This window comes from Rhinolophus sinicus, chromosome 1 (assembly GCF_057876585.1).
Source record: "Rhinolophus sinicus isolate RSI-liver-muscle chromosome 1, RSI-T2T, whole genome shotgun sequence".
Lineage (NCBI taxonomy): Eukaryota > Metazoa > Chordata > Mammalia > Chiroptera > Rhinolophidae > Rhinolophus > Rhinolophus sinicus.
Genome location: NC_142501.1, coordinates 62930413 through 62947265, shown reverse-complemented (window position 1 = coordinate 62947265; position 16853 = coordinate 62930413). Strand labels below are relative to the sequence as shown.

Here is a 16853-nt window from a genome sequence, read left to right as displayed (position 1 = left end):
ACATACCTACACGAACACTGTGCTCTGTGACCCAGGTGAACTATTAACAGAGGAGAAGCCCATCTCCCAGGGAATCCCCCCATTGTGTGAGAAGCTGGAATAGTGCAGAGAAAACATAGTACTACCGTGTGGGAGAAGAAAAATAAGCTGCAGTTGGAAAAAAAATAAAACATTCTACCAAGAAGTACTGGCAAACAAAAGAAAGACCACTTCCTATCAACCTGTTGCAGAAGCCACTCCTGTAGATGTCTAGGAAGAGAAATAGTAAACCAGTAATTGCCATGAATAACCAAGGCAACAAGATAGCTCAGAAGGAAGTGAAAAATCTCCAGAAAAGGCACTTAAAGATACAGAAATATGTGACTTAAATGACAGAGAATTCAAGATTGCAGTTCTGAAAAAACTCAACGAGATGCAAGAAAACACAGATAGGCAGTTAAATGAACTCAGAAACACAATCAAAGAACAGTATGAGCAATTTATGAAAGAGATTGAAATTTTAAAAAAGAACCAAACAGAATTTCTGGAGATTAAGAACTCAATAAAAGAAATTAAGAATGAAATAACCAGCTTAGGTAGTAGAGTTGACCAGATGGAGGAAAGAATCAGTGACATCGAAGATAGAAACCTGGAAATGACACAGATGGAAGAAGAAAGAGACTTGAGACTTAAAAGAAATGAAAGAACTCTACAAGAACTTTCTGACTCCATCAGAAAGAGCAATATAAGAATAATGGGCATACCAGAAGGAGAAGAAAGAGAGAAGGGAACAGAGAATATATTCAAACAAACTGTCAATGAGAACTTCCCAAACTTGTGGACAGAACTGGACCCTCGAATGCAAGAAGGAAATAGCACACCTAATTACCTCATCCCCAACAGGCCTTCACCAAGGCACATTGTATTGAAGCTGTCTAAAATCAACGACAAAGAAAGAATCCTCAAGGCAGCCAGGGAAAGGAAGACAGTAACTTACAAAGGAAAGCCCATTAGATTATCATCAGATTTTTCAGCAGAAACTCTACAAGCCATGAGGGAGTGGAACCAAATATTCAAATTATTGAAAGAGAGAAATTATGAGCCAAGAATAATATATCCAGCAAAGATATCCTTTAGATATGAAGGATGAATAAAGACCTTTCCAGATATACAGAAGCTGAGGAAATTTTCTAATACACGACCTGCACTACAAGAAATACTAAAGGAGGCTATTTGACCACCATCAACAGGGACAATTTGTGGCAACCAAAACTCAAAATGGGGGAGAGTAAAGGCCTGAACCAGAATATGGGAATGGAGAAAGTAAGCGTGCGGAAGAAAATGGAATACTCTAAATATCAAACTTACTTTTACATAAACTTAAGGGTAACCACTCAAAAAAAAAATCCAGAACTGAAATATATACTGTAATAAAAGAAGAAACAGAGGGAAACATCATAGAATACCACCACACAGAAATAATAGACAACAACAAAAAGGCAAAGAAGCAATGGAGACACAGCCTTACCAGAAAACTAAAGATAGAATGACAGGAAATCCTCACATATCGATAATCACCCTAAATGTAAATGGACTGAACTCACCAATAAAAAGGCACAGAGTAGCAGATTGGATCAAAAAACTAAACCCAGCCATATGCTGTCTCCAAGAGACACATCTCAGCTACAAGGACAAGCATAGACTCAAAGTGAAAGGGTGGAAATTGACACTCCAAGCAAATGGTACCCAGAGAAAATCAGGTGTAGCCATAATGATATCAGATGAAACAGACTTCAAGGTGAAAAAGATAACAAGAGGCAAAGATGGACATTTCATAATGGTGAAGGGGACTGTACAACAAGAAGACATAGCAGTCATCAATATTTATGCCCCCAATCAGGGAGCACCGAAATATACCAAGCAACTACTAACAGAACTAAAGGGAGAAATTGACCAAAGCACAATTATACTAGGGGACTTAAATACATCATTGACAGCTATGGATAGATCATCCAAACAGAAAATAAATAAAGAAATAGCAGCCCTAAATGACACATTAGATGAAATGGACATAATTGGCTTATATAGAGCACTTCATCCTAAAACATCAGACTATACATTCTTTTCTAGTGTACATGGAACATTCTCAAGGATAGACCATATATTGGGACATAAAATCAGTCTCAGCAAATTTAAGAAGATTGAAATCATACCAAGCATATTCTCTGATCACAAGGCTTTGAAATTGGATATCAACTGCAAAAAGAAAGCGGGAAAAAACACAAACACATAGAGATTAAACAACATACTTTTAAAGAACGACTGGGTCAAAGAAGAAGTTAGAGGAGAGATCAAAAGATACATAGAAACAAATGACAATGAAAATACATCCTACCAAAATTTTTGGGATACAGCGAAAGCAGTTTTAAGGGGGAAATTTATCTCATTACAGGCCTATCTCAAGAAACAAGAAAACTCCCAAATAAATAACCTCATGTTACACCTTAGAGAACTAGAAAAAGAAGAACAAGTAAAACCCAAGGTCAGCAGAAGAAAGGAAATAACAAAAATTAGAGCAGAACTAAATGAAATAGAGAACAAAAAGACAATAGAAAAAATTAATGTGACAAAGAGCTGGTTCTTTGAAAAGATTAACAAAATTGACAAACCCTTGGCTAGACTCACTAAGATAAAAAGAGAGAAGACACTAATAAACAAAATCAGAAATGAAAAAGGGGAAGTTATCACGGACACCACAGAAATACAAAGGATCATCCAAGAATACTATGAAGGACTATATGCCACCAAATTCAATAACCTAGAAGAAATGGATAAGTTCTTAGAAACATATAGCCTTCCAAGGCTGAACCATGAAGAACTGGAAAATCTAAACAGACCGATCACCAGTAACAAAATTGAATCAGTCATCCAAAACCTTCCCAAAAGGAAAAGTCCAGGACCAGATGGCTTCACTAGTGAATTCTACCAAACCTTCAAAGAAGATCTAATACCAATCCTGCTCAAACTCTTCCAAAAAATTGAAGAAGAGACAGTACTCCCTAACTCATTTTATGAGGCCAACATTACCCTGATACCAAAACCTGGTAAGGACAGCACAAAAAAAGAAAACTACAGACCAATATCTCTGATTAATACCGATGCAAAAATCCTAAATAAAATTCTAGCAAATAGAATACAACAATGCATTAAAAAGATTATTCATAACGACCAAGTGGGGTTCATCCCCGGGGCACAAGGATGGTTTAACATCCGCAAATCCATCAATGTGCTACATCACATAAACAAAATAAAGGACAAAAATCATATGATTATATCAATTGATGCAGAAAAAGCATTTGACAAGATACAACATCCATTTATGGTTAAAACACTTAATAAAATAGGTATAGAAGGAAAATACCTTAACATAATAAAGGCCATATATGACAAGCCCTCAGCTAATCTCATCACTAACGGTGAAAAACTGAAGCCCTTTGCTCTATGTTCAGGAACACGACAGGACTGTCCCCTATCACCTCTGCTTTTCAACATAGTGTTGGAAGTCCTTGCCAGAGCAATCCGGCAAGAGAAAGAAATAAAAGGCATCTAAATTGGGAATGAAGAAGTTAAATTGTCACTCTTTGCAGATGACATGATGCTATATATAGAAAACCCTAAAGACTCCACCAAAAAGCTATTAGAAACAATCAACAAATACAGTAAAGTTGCTGGCTACAAAATCAACGTACAAAAGTCCATTGCTTTCCTATATACTAACAATGAAATCTCAGAAAAAGAAATACAAAAAACAATTCCTTTTGCAATTGCAGCAAAAAGAATAAAATACCTAGGAATAAACTTAACCAAGGATGTGAAAGACCTATATGCTGAAAACTACAAGACATTTTGAAAGAAATTGAAGAAGACAAAAAGAAATGGAAAGACATTCCGTGCTCATGGATTGGAAGAATCAACATAGTTAAAATGGCCATATTACCCAAAGCAATATACAGATTTAATGCAATCCCCATCAAAATCCCAATGGCATATTTTAAAGAAATAGAACAAAAAATCATCAGATTTGTTTGGAACCACAAAAGACCCCGAATAGCCAAAGCAATCTTAAGAAAAAAGAACAATACTGGAGGTATCACACTCCCTGACTTTAGAGTGTACTATATGGCTACAATAATCAAAACAGCATGGTATTGGCAGAAAAACAGACACATAGACCAATGGAACAGAATTGAGAACCCAGAAATAAAACCACATAAATATGGACAGATAATTTTTGACAAAGAAGCTAAAAACATACAATGGAGGAAAGACAGCCTCTTCAATAAATGGTGCTGGGAGATTGGATAGCCACATGCAAAAGAATGAAACTGGACTGCTATTTGTCACCATGTACCAAAATTAATTCAAAATGGATCAAAGGCTTAAGCATAAGACCTGACACAATAAGCTGCTTAGAAGAAAACACAGGTACTAAACTTATGGACCTTGGGTTCAAAGAGCATTTTATGAATTTGACTCCAAAGGCAAGGGAAATAAAAGCTAAAATAAATGAATGAGACTATATGAAACTTAAAAGCTTCTGCACAGCAAAAGAAACCATCCACAAAATAAAGAGGCAACCAACTGAATGGGAGAAGATTTTTGCAAACAGTGCCTCCAATAATGGGCTAATATCCAAAATATACAAGGAACTCATGAAACTCAACAACAAAGAAACAAACAACCCAATTGAAAAATGGGCAGACGACCTGAAGAGACATTTCTCCAAAGAGGACATACAAATGGCAAATAGACATGAAAAAAATGCTCAACATCACTAATCATCAGAGAAATGCAAATAGAAACCACAATGAGATATCACCTCACCCCGGTTAGAATGGCTATCGTCAATGAGACAAATAGTAACAAGTGTTGGAGAGGCTGTGGAGAAAAAGGAACCCTCATACACTGTTGGTGGGAATGCAGACTGGTGTAGCCGTTATGGAAGGCAGTGTGGAGGTTCCTCAAAAAATTACGAATAGAATTACCATATGACCCAGCAATCCCTCTCCTGGGTAGCTACCAAAAAAATCTGAAAATATTTATACATAAAGATACGTACGCTCCAATGTTCATTGCAGCGTTGTTTACGGTGGCCAAGACATGGAAACAACCAAAATGTCCTTCGATAGATGAATGGATAAAGAAGTTGGGTATATATACGCAATGGAATACTATTCGGCAGTAAGAAAAGATGACATAGGAACATTTGTGACAACATGGATGGATCTTGAGAGTGTAATTTTAAGCGAAATAAGTCAGACAGAAAAAGCAGAGAACCATGTGATTTCACTGATATGTGGTACATAAACCAAAAACAACAAAAGAACAAGACAAACAAATGAGAAACATAAACTCATAGACACACACAATAGTTTAGTGGTTACCAGAGGGTAAGGGGGGTGGGGGGTGGGAGATGAGGGTAAGGGGGATCAAATATGTGGTGATGGAAGGAGAACTGACTCTGGGTGGTGAACACAATGGGATTTATAGATGCTGTAATACAGAATTGTACACCTGAAATCTATGTAATTTTACTAACAATTGTCACCACAATAAATTAAAAAAAAAATCTTTGAGATGTGGAATTTTCATTGTTAAATTTTGCTTCTTAGTTTTTCTCTTACAGGCTTCTCTTACAAAACTTTGTCTTAGAAAGAAGACTTTTCCAGTGATTCTAAAACTGTCACTGCATGGGTTTCTAAAGAGGAGTTTCATTCTGTCATGAGCCCTTACCTAGCATCTACTATACCAGATGTGAATGTGGCGGCAGACAGAGGGTTTAGATGAGTTGGAGTTACAGAAATAAATCAAACTGATGCTTGAGTCATCTCAATCACCGTCTGCATGGATCAAACACCAAGGCCATCTGAATGGCAAACTAGGTAGGGTTGGTCGGGCAACTTACAGACAGAAGGTCAGAGTGGGACAAACCACTGGGGAGCATGATTGCTTTTGGAAAGTGTGTTTGGAAGTTTGTTGCTGTTTTATACTAATTTTTAAAAATGCAGCATGTAGCAGCAACTAAGACTGCAGATTTATAACCAAATTGGCTGGGTTTATATCTAGACTTTATTGCTTACTAGATTTTTATTTTCTCTTTAGACAATTCCTTAAACATTCTGTGCCTCAGTTTTATCATCTTTAAACTGGGGATAATTTTAGTACTTCAGTATTAGTAAGGATTGAATGAGTAATCTACATAAGGGCTTTGACCAGTTCCTGGCATAGTAAACCCTCAATACATTCTCAACACTGTTGAGTAAGGGTGACAGTTAATTTTATGTGTCAACTTGACTGGGCTAATTGATGCCCAGAGAGCTGGTAAAACATTATTTCTGGGGATGTCTGTGAGGGTGTTTCTGGAAGAGATTAGCATTTGAATCAGTAGATTCAAAGAACCCAATTATTGAGAGCTTGAGTAGAACAAAGAAACAGAGAAAGAGTGAATTTGCTTTTTTTGCTTGAGCTGGAACATTCATCTTTTACTGCCCTCAGATAATGTCACTCCAGGTTATTGGGCCTTCACTCTTGGACTGAGACTCACACCATTGGCTCCCCCGGTTCTCAGGCCTCTGGGTTTCATTGGAACTACACCACCAGCTTTCCTGGGCCTCTAGCTTGCAGATGACAGACCATGGGACTTCTCAGCCGCCATAGCTGCATAAGCCAATCTCTCATGATAAATCTCTGTCTATATCCATATCTATGTATATCCTATTGGTTCTTTTTCTCTGGAGAACCTTGACTAATAACTAATATCAAACCCTACTTTATAGATGAAGAAGTTAAGGCACAAAACAAGTCATTTGCCCAAAAGCACACAGCTGGTAAGTGGCACAGCTGGGATTTGAACCCAGGTACTCTGGCTAAGAGATTGTATACAATGAATCCAGTAGATTTGAGAGATTTTGGTTAAATTTTAGTGGTATTGTCAAGATTATATCTGTTTGTTAAAATATCAGTTACTAAATAAGAAAAATGCTTTAAAATATGAGTCTTGCTAAAAAAGAGAGTTAAGCCTACTAAGCCTCAAGATAAAAAGAACAAAAGTTTCCTACAACTATGTAACTGAATACTACTTTAATAGATAAAAGAGGATGTTGTTGTAAAGGCCACATTTAGATGAAACTTGAACCAGTGGGTTAGAATGAGTTGCTTATTGCACAGCTCATTCACTTAGGAATATTAATCTAATAAAATTGAATGAATTCTTTCCATTATTTTTCTTGGCCCACAGAAAAGTCAATAAAAGTTAAAATATGATAGAGTCACATTAGGTCAAATTCAACTAAGAGTAGGGGTCTTGAGGAAAGTGAATTTTTACAAGTGTCTTTTTGGCTTCTCTGGGCTGGCCAGAGTTATGTTTATATTGAACTTTCTATCTACAAGTTATAGTTTGAAGTGTTTGCTTCCTGAAGCCACTTGCTTTCTGAAGCACTTGAGCATGACACAGGACAGTGAGAAACTGCCGTTCTGACATTACAGTACGGCCCAGTGATTTAAGAGCATGGATGGCGGAGTCAGACCAAGGGACGTTATAATCCAGCTCTGCCATTTCCCTGCTACATGACATTGAGAAAGTTACTTACTGGCCCGGCACTTCATTTGCTTCATGTACAAAATGGAGATAGTAACAAAATCCACATCATAGGGTATTGTAAGCTTGAAATGACTTAACATGAGCAAATCCTAGATGGATGACCAAAGCATAGAAAGAATAATGGAGGTCATTTCTTGTTAATTCTATTGCTGGTGACAGCAGCTTGCCTTGTTAACTTGGCTGATGTATCCCACCAGCGATGAACTTGCATATATCTATACTTTAGTCACTGTGCATGCAGTGGAGTAATACCTCAGTTTAAGCATATTGAGGCTAATCAGACCTTTTAATTAACATAATTTTTAAAACACTGATTTTATAAGGAAAAAGTAAATAAAAATAACACCATCATTTTCTAAGAACTAAATAAAGAGAAAACAACAGTGTTTAAACAAAACACCAGAAAACTCCCAATCGTAAACCTTTCAGGATATCTCCCACGATTGGTTCAAGTTCAGTCCCATTTCCATATGATGCACTTATCATTGATAAATTCTGACAATACTCCACATGTGTCTTAGGTTAGTTCTTTAACATTTCTGAGCCTCAATTTTCTCATTTATAAAACCAAAGTACTCTTTGCCCTGCCTGACTCACTGGACAGTTGGAAGGGTGATGAGATGCTATATCTAAAAGAATCTCACTATATCTAAAATATTAAGTTATTGTACATTGGGCAAAATAAGGTATTACTTTAAGAATGATTCTTAGATACCACAACATCTTCAGGTTTAAAATGGCAAATTAATCTAGTCCCCTAAAGTCACAGGATAGAAAAATAGACTAAAAGATTTTCATCAAGTATGAAAAGGAAAAGATGTGATTAGACTAGATATATAAATTCTTGCCAATATTTTATCTGTAGAGCATGTTATCACTCCCAAATGTTGTAAGGCTATTATTCCACCAAAGAGGGGATGCAGAAGGCTACTGAGAACTTTAGTTTACACTGGGAATTCCAGGCTTTTGAATAGGCCTGGGAAGAGATGAGTTCTGGCCAGGAAAGCTTTTAGGGGCTCCCACATCATATCAGATGGGTAGCTCCCTTCTCTGCCTATGTGTCCTGAATTCCTCCGCTCAGGTGCTGGACCCTGGAGAGGTCGGAGAAATCAGGATGCAGCTGCTGCTTCCATCATTACATTCATAACATAACATATTGACCCAGAAGTTCTTATAAGAGTTGATCCTACAGAAACACTTTCACTAGCAGGCACTACTATATAAATTTACCCTGCAACATTGCTTGTGATACTGATAGCTGAAAATTGGAAACAATTTAAAGGCCCATCGATCTGGAGTCCTTTAAATAAACTATGGTACATTCAATCTATGGACTCTTTATTCTATGTATTCAAAGCATTAAAAAGTGATGTGGATTTTCATGTCAGGACATGGAATGGTGGCCATGATGCATGAAATGAAAACACAGAGCTACAGTACAGTATGTGCAGTATGATCCTACTTTTGGAAAGACATATAGAGATTTTCATTCTCTCCTGATCCATCCATAAATATACACACACACACACACACACACACACACACACACATATATGTGTGTATATATATATATATATATATATATATATATATATATATATAATGTGTGTGTGTATATATATATATGCAAAAGCAAAGAAAGAAAAATGTTTGTGAAAATGTACACCATATGTTAATAGTGGTTCCTTTTGGAAGTAGAACTTGGGAGAAAGGACAATTAAATTTTTACTTTGTGCATTTTTGGATTGCTTGGATTTTGTTTTTACGGTAACTTAGTGTTACTTTTTTAATTAGAAAGAATATTTAAATATACACACACATGAACTAAAGTCTAGGTAAATGCTGTAATCTCTCTTAGTACTTTTCTATTCCTTCCTCCCCATTATCCTTGCCTAGCCTTTAGAATCAAAGTTCTTCTATGGATTATGTGTGTAAGTTCAAAGTCTAAATGTTGAACAAGGAGGAGCCTTTAAATGTGGACTGGTGAGGTAGAACATGCCCGCCTCCCTCATTCTGGGACCGATGTTATTAGTTGGTGTAACAGTTTTTGTGAGCTGACTCCAAGCAACTGCCAACCCATCTGGTAGTTATTACTTCGGCACTCAATTCAAAATCTCTTGCACCTGCTGAGAGACTGCTTTTAATTTTTCCACTGTTATATGTGCGTTTCCTCAAATTCAAAAGTTTACTGCCGGCTTGGATTTTATATTTTTTAACTAAAAAGGAAATACTTGTATATTTTTTTCCCCTAAAATTTTCTTTAGCAACACCTTCTCTTGGTCCATAATGTCAACTACATTGATCTATAAAGCCTGCAAAACTGGTTGAGCATCAGTGGAAACTGGAACAACTGTTCTATTCACTGGACCACTGCCAACATTGGACAGCCATGTGACAATCGGGTGTGGCAGGCTGAAAGCTGCACTACCAAATATGCCAATAGTTTGCCTCCATCTCTTTCCATTTTAATGCATGTCTTAAAATTTTCTCATGATAAATGAATGCCTTTTTTGGTCTAGGATCTAGAGATCTCCTGGCATTTAAATAAATAATAACATGAGCTCCTGACGTTTGTAAGGAATACATTTTAGAATGTTGCAATTCCTAAACATCATGATAGGAAATAAGTTCCACCATCAGATGCCATAAAGCAGCACTAAAAAAGTTAAACAATTACTTCAAATCTCCAATAATTTAATAAATACAGTACTGAAGTTATGTTTGACTTGTTTGAACTTCTTTCTTTATGGAGGTTTTTATTTTTGTTGCTTTTGACTGTTAGGTATTTTTGAATCAAACCTTTTTATCGTTTACAAAAGTCCCTATGTACAAGAAGACAAATAGAAAGAATGAAATCAACTTGAGATGTAGATACTGGGCAGACAGCTAGGCTCACCCACTAGTGAAGAGATTCACTCCCTCGTATAAGCCTCATAGTACCTTGATGCAAATTTGCAACCTTAGCAAAATCACAACCTATCGTGGGAATCAGAGTCACTTATAAATGGTTAAACCATGAAAGTTAAATTTGTTCATGCTGAAGTCCACTATATTTAGGGTGAATTAGCCAACACTAATTAGCCATTTTTTTGGCTACTTATTATTTGTGGAAGAAAAGTGACCGCGAATATACAGCTCCACCCCTGCAAGTTCCATCAGTCTTCAGGTAAACCTCCCCAAACCTTTTTACATGTAGCTCAGGAGAAAAAGGTACAGATGGAACAACATATTTTCTTCGTTACAGGGTTCATATTTTTATTGTAAAGAGCACTGGATTGGGAAGCTATGATCTTGATCAGGTCACTCAATCTCTCTGGTCTACAGTTTCTACAGTGCAACATGATCTGTTAGGGCAGAAAAGATCTATAAAGATCCTGAGCTTCAGAAGTAAACATCCACCTGCCTATTGATATTTCCACGTGGGCATCCTCTGCAGCCCACTGAACATCTCACAGGTAACATGCCAAAAGAGAACTCAGTGTTTTCTATCAGATTTGTTCCTATCTTTGTCTTTATCAATTTCAGAGCCACGTATCCAGTTTTTCAGGAAAAAACAACCTAGGAGTCAGATGTCACCACGATGGCAGTGTAGGAGACCCCAGTCTCCCTCTCCTCACAAAGATCAACAATTAGACAGCTGTCCACAAACAAGAACAGCTTTGGAAGAGCTCTGGAGTCCACTTGAGAAACTACAGCAGCACAACTGACCAAAAATCTGAGAATAACCTCATATAAAAGGAAGGAAGAAGAGCTTCATTTTGCTTGCACCATCCCATTCTCCAGGAGGAGAATTGCTCAGCACCAACAGACAACCCTCCAGCTAGAAAGGGAAGGGGAGAGCGGGTTGAGCGTCCAGCTTCCCCAACATGTTGGGGCACCACAGGACTTGCTTCTGTTTCACCCCACCCATCTGGTAAAGTGGAGAAGTACAGAGACAGCCAGGAGCAAGGAAGACAAGCAGGGGCTGCCGATATAAGCCACACAGTGGAAGCAACTGTGGTTCCCCGCGACCTGCCCTAATGACCCTAGCAGCTTTCTCCACTGAAGAAATCAAGGTCCATCACAGCTGTTGCAGGCCTGCCCACTGCAGATTTCACTGGGGTTTGCCCCACAGGTGTTTTCGTTCACTGACAGCAGCCACCTGAGTCCCTCCCTACACCTTCTCCCCTCTGCCCCAGCGAGCTCAGGACCCTGAAAGTCAGTCCAAGCCTCGGCATCTGTCTGACTTCAAGATGTCAGCCACGACTCCCTCAGCTGATGCCCAGCAGTGTGTGTACTCCCTCAGGGCTAGCCCCTGCAGCTGTGTGCTTGCACGCCTCTGTGCTGACGCATTGCTGTGTGTGTGCTGGTGACAAAATACTGCAGCCATGGAAATGCATGCTGACAGCCATGGCGCACACAGCTGCTTGGGGGCCCAGCTTTGGCCCTATTCCCTGTCATTAGCCTATATGACCGGGCTCTCCTGCAATTAGTCCCCCAGCCATGCATCTGCACACTCAGGCCTGAATCTGTGACTGGCCTCCACTGCTATGCCTGTGGGGAGACTGTGCAGCCATAGGAGTACACATGGACAGCGGCTTGTGAGCCTGAATTTAGCCATACCACCAGTTACTGGCCTGCACCCCTGGGCTCACCTGTGGCTAACCCCTCCATTGTACACCTACATGCTCCTAGCCAGACTCCACTGCAGTGCGCACATGGCAGTCCACAGTAGACACAGTAATGAGTGCACGTCGACAACCAGGGCTCCTTCAGCTGCCAGTGTGCCTGCATTTGGCCCCAGTCTTTGCTGCTTGCTCTGTCCACCACTATTATGTGTGCCTGCAACAGGCCTCTATCACCACACAGGCACCTGCAGCTGCTCCCTGCGGCTGAATGTGTGTGTACCACTGGCTCCAGCCACCACTGCTGCTTGCCTTGGCTCCTGGCTGCTGGACTTGGAGGTCCTGCTGAGAACCCCGAGAGCCCTTGCAGGCTTTGTGGACTTCCCTCAGTCATTGCCAAAGACCACACAGTTATCAGTGCTTTGGACTCCAGTGGCCTGAGCGGACAAATCACCCCACCCCACTCATCCTCTGGTCCCCACACCTGCAGCTGCCACATGGCCCCACACTTGGCACTCTGCACCGCCAGACCCAGGGTTACCCGTGCTCACACAGAATCAGGGAAGGATGACTCCCCAAAATGAATATAGGAAACTTCCAGCAACTGACTCCCAGAAAATGGAAATCCAGAAATTGCCTGACAAAGAAATCAAAATAATTGTCCTAAATATGCTCAGAGAGCTACAAGAGAACACAGATAAATAATTTAACAATAACCTATACAGTGGAAAAACATATTTGTAAACCACACATCTGACAAGGGGTTAATATCCAAAATATATAAAGAACTTACACAACTCAATAGCAAAGAAATAAAAATCCCATTAAAAAATGAACAAAGGATCTGAATAGACATTTTTCCAAAGAAGATACATGAAGGGCCAATAGATACGTGAAAAGGTGCTCAAAACCACTAATCATCAGGGAAATGTAAATTAAAACCACGAGGAGATATCACCTCATGCCTTTTAGAATGGCTATCATCAAAAAGACAAGAGGTAACAAATGCTGGCAAGGATTTTGAGAAAAGGGAACCCTTGTGCACTTCTGGTGAGGTTGTAAATTGGTGTAGCCACTATAGAAAACACTATGGATATTCCTCAAAAAATTAAAAATAGAACTACTCTACTATATGACCCAGCAATTCTACTTCTGGAAGCATATCTGAGGGAAATTACAACACTATGTAGAAGAGATATCTGCACCCCTATGTTCATAGCAGCATTATTTACAATGGCCAAGACACTAAAACAACCTAAGTGTCTATCATGGATGAGTGGATGAATACATATATATGAATAAATATTATTTATTCTTAAAAAAGAAAGAAATCCTACCATTTTTGACAACTTGAATAGACCTTGAAGGCATCATGCTAAGTGAAGTAAGCCAGATGGAAAAATACAAATACTGTATGATCTTTCTTATATGTGCAATCTAAAAGCATCAAACTCATAGAAACAGTAGAATGGTGGTTGCCAGGGGCTGAGGAGTAGGGTAAATGGGGAGATGTTTGTTAACAGGTACAAACTTTCAGTTATAAAGAGAGTAAGTTTGGGGGATGTAACACACGGCATGGTGACTCTAGTTAACAATGTGTAGTACACTTGAAAGTTATTATTAGAGTAGAGCTTTAATAGTCTCACAACAACCACAAAAATTGGTATTTATGTGTAGTAAAGGATGTGTTAACTAACCCTATTGTGGTAAGCATTTCACAATATATATGTGTATCAACTCGAAACTTCTCACCGTGGTCTACCAGTTTCAGATGATCTGATGTCCACTACCTTTTTCGGTTTGTCTGTAATACCAAGCTCTTAGGCTTCTCCCATTTCCCTGCACTTGAGCACAACTTCTGTCCTTTGAAAACGCCAAGCTCATTCCAGTCTTAGGACTCTTGCACTTGTGGTTATTTCTACTTGGAAAACTCTGCCCAAGATCTATGTTTGAATTCTTCCTCTTCATCATGCAGGTCTTTGTCAAATTTCATGTTCTGAGAGAACCTACCTTGCCACTTAGCTGACAATGGCCTACCTGCCTTCCAGTCACTCTCTGGCCCAGTATCTTGCTTCACTTTCTTCATAGCACTAATCACCACTGAAATTATCTTAAGTATTTAGCATTGATTATAAGTTCCCCAAGAGCAAGAAGTTTGTTTTGTTCATTGTATCCCTAGTGCTTACAAAAGTGCCTGGCACATAATAGGAGCTCAATAAGTATTTGTTTAACAAAATGATACAACTTATGTATCTTTAAATCTCTGTTTAAACACTTTAGTCAGATGGTCTCCCACAGCCTAGCGTGATCTTGGGAACTCAAGGATTCTGGGAATTTCAGCCTAAGAAAATAATTTTTTTTTTTTTTTTTAAATCATTCTCCAACCATCCTCACACCCTGAAGGTGATTCCCTCATCAGTGGATTTTTGAGGGCTAAAAAAGTATTTACTTTGATGATTATCACTGTTGGTTTTTTTCAATATAAGAACAATTCAGTTCTGGCATCGCACTTGTTTTTATGTTGTAGGCATGCTGACTATTCCTACTGATTTGCTGATGCTCTTCTTGGTTCATCATATAAGTATCAACTGGAAAGGAGGCCTTGTGGGCAGCTGCTCGTCAACATCTCCTCCCCTTTTCTGCACCCAAATGTGAAACCAAACACATCATTCTCCACTGAAATATAAACTGCTCAACCTTTGCTGGCATTCATAATTATTGGTAGTATCCCACTCTCAGAGAGCTTGAATCAACCTAAATTTATTAAGAGACCAGGCAGGGTTCTGAATGTTGCTTCCAAGGGAATGCTATGACCAAAGACTTGAGAGAAGAAAAATAAGATAATTTGTTACAGAAGTGAATTTGCTGTGGGAAGAAAAATTGATTTCCCCTAAGTTAAGAGCTCTTCAATAAACATTAGGTCCACTGCTGACAAATTGGTTTTCTTTATGAAAACACATTCTAAGTGATATACTCCATCTCAATAACCATGATGGCCTTAACAGATAAGAAATATATTTTCTAATTCTCCTTTGTTAAGAAATAAAGGATGAGAGAAGAAAGTAATATTGAAATCCAATTTTATTTCCAAAGACTGTAAGTCTGTATTTTCTTTTTATATTCTTATGTTTTCTTCTCTGAAGCAATGGTACTGTATGACCATTGTGGCCTGCAGACATTCCTATCAGTATTGGCAGACAACGTTTACATTCCTTTATCACCATATCCACTTAGTATTCACTTAACACCCCCCCTTTTTTTGCAACAGACAAAGGATGTATTGTAGAATTGTACTCTTAAAACTTATGTTATTAACCAATATTACCTCAATAAGTTGAATTAAAAATAGTGTATGGAGACAGAACTCAAATAAAATCAGAAATGAGTGAGGAGATGCTACAATTGACACCACGGAAATAGAAATGATCATAAAAGAACACTATGAACAATTGTAGGCCAACAAATTGTCCAATCCAGAAGAAAAATAATAAATCCCTAGAAACATACAACCTACAAAGATCAAATCAAGATGAAAGAGAAAATATGAAAATGTTGATTATAAGTAAGGATACTGAATCAGTAATAAAAAACAAACAAAAGTGTAGGACTAGACAGTTTCACTGGTGAGTTCTAACAAACATTCAAAGAATTAATACCCATTCCTCTCAAACTCTTCCAAAAAATAGAAGAGGAGGGAACTCCTGTAAATTCATTTTATGAGGCTGTCATTCCCCTATTAACAAACTAGACAAGGATGCCACAAGAAAAGATAATTCCAAACCAATATTCCTGATGAACACAGTTCCAAAAATGTCCAGCAAAACATTAGTAAAACAAACTCAACAATACATAAAAAGGATCACACACAAGATCAAGTGGGATTCATTCCAGGGACACAAGGACGGCTCTATCTCCCCAAATCAGTCATGATGATATACCGTGTTTCCCGGAAAACAAGACCTAGCTGGACCATAACACACCCCTTTTAATCATCTTAAATTCCTACACAAATTGACCTGGTGTCAAGTCAAGCATAGATATAAATTTATAGGTGAAAAATTAAAGTGGAGATTATAAAAATTGCCAATTGTAAATACAACCAAAAACAGATCTAAGGGAGCAAATAATTGGACCACTTTCGTGTCTCTGACATTGTTGTTGTAGAAAGATAATTTTGGCTTAATAATTTACATGCTTAGAATTCAATCTGTAGTGAAATCAATTGCATAGTGATTAGAATAGATGAATATTTTCATATTGATTCAATTTGTATTGACCCAAAACTAAAACAAACAACAAACAAAACTAACAACGTAATGTTGAGCTATATTAATTTTCTATTGTGGCTATAAGAAATTACCACAAATGTTGCTTCTTAAACTAACACGCTTTCATTCTCTCTCAGCTCTGTAAGTCAGAAATCCATGCGGGTCTGACTGGTTCCTCTGTTTCGGGTCTCACAAGGTGAAATAAAGAGGTTGGCCAGCTGGGGCCCTTACCTGGAGATCCTGAGGGAGAACTCTCTTCGAGGCTCATTCAAGTTGGTGGCAGAATCCAGGTCCTTGAGGTTGTAGGGCTAATGTCCCGTTACTTCACTGATTATCAGTCAG

General features: G+C 38.3%; 1 pseudogene; it reads right to left on the bottom strand.

Annotated features, from left to right (window-relative positions):
• LOC109447758 (transcription factor Spi-C pseudogene) overlaps positions 1 to 12742 on the bottom strand; it is a 48066-nt pseudogene extending 35324 nt beyond the window's left edge.
• Between the last annotated feature and the right edge of the window lie 4111 nt (positions 12743 to 16853).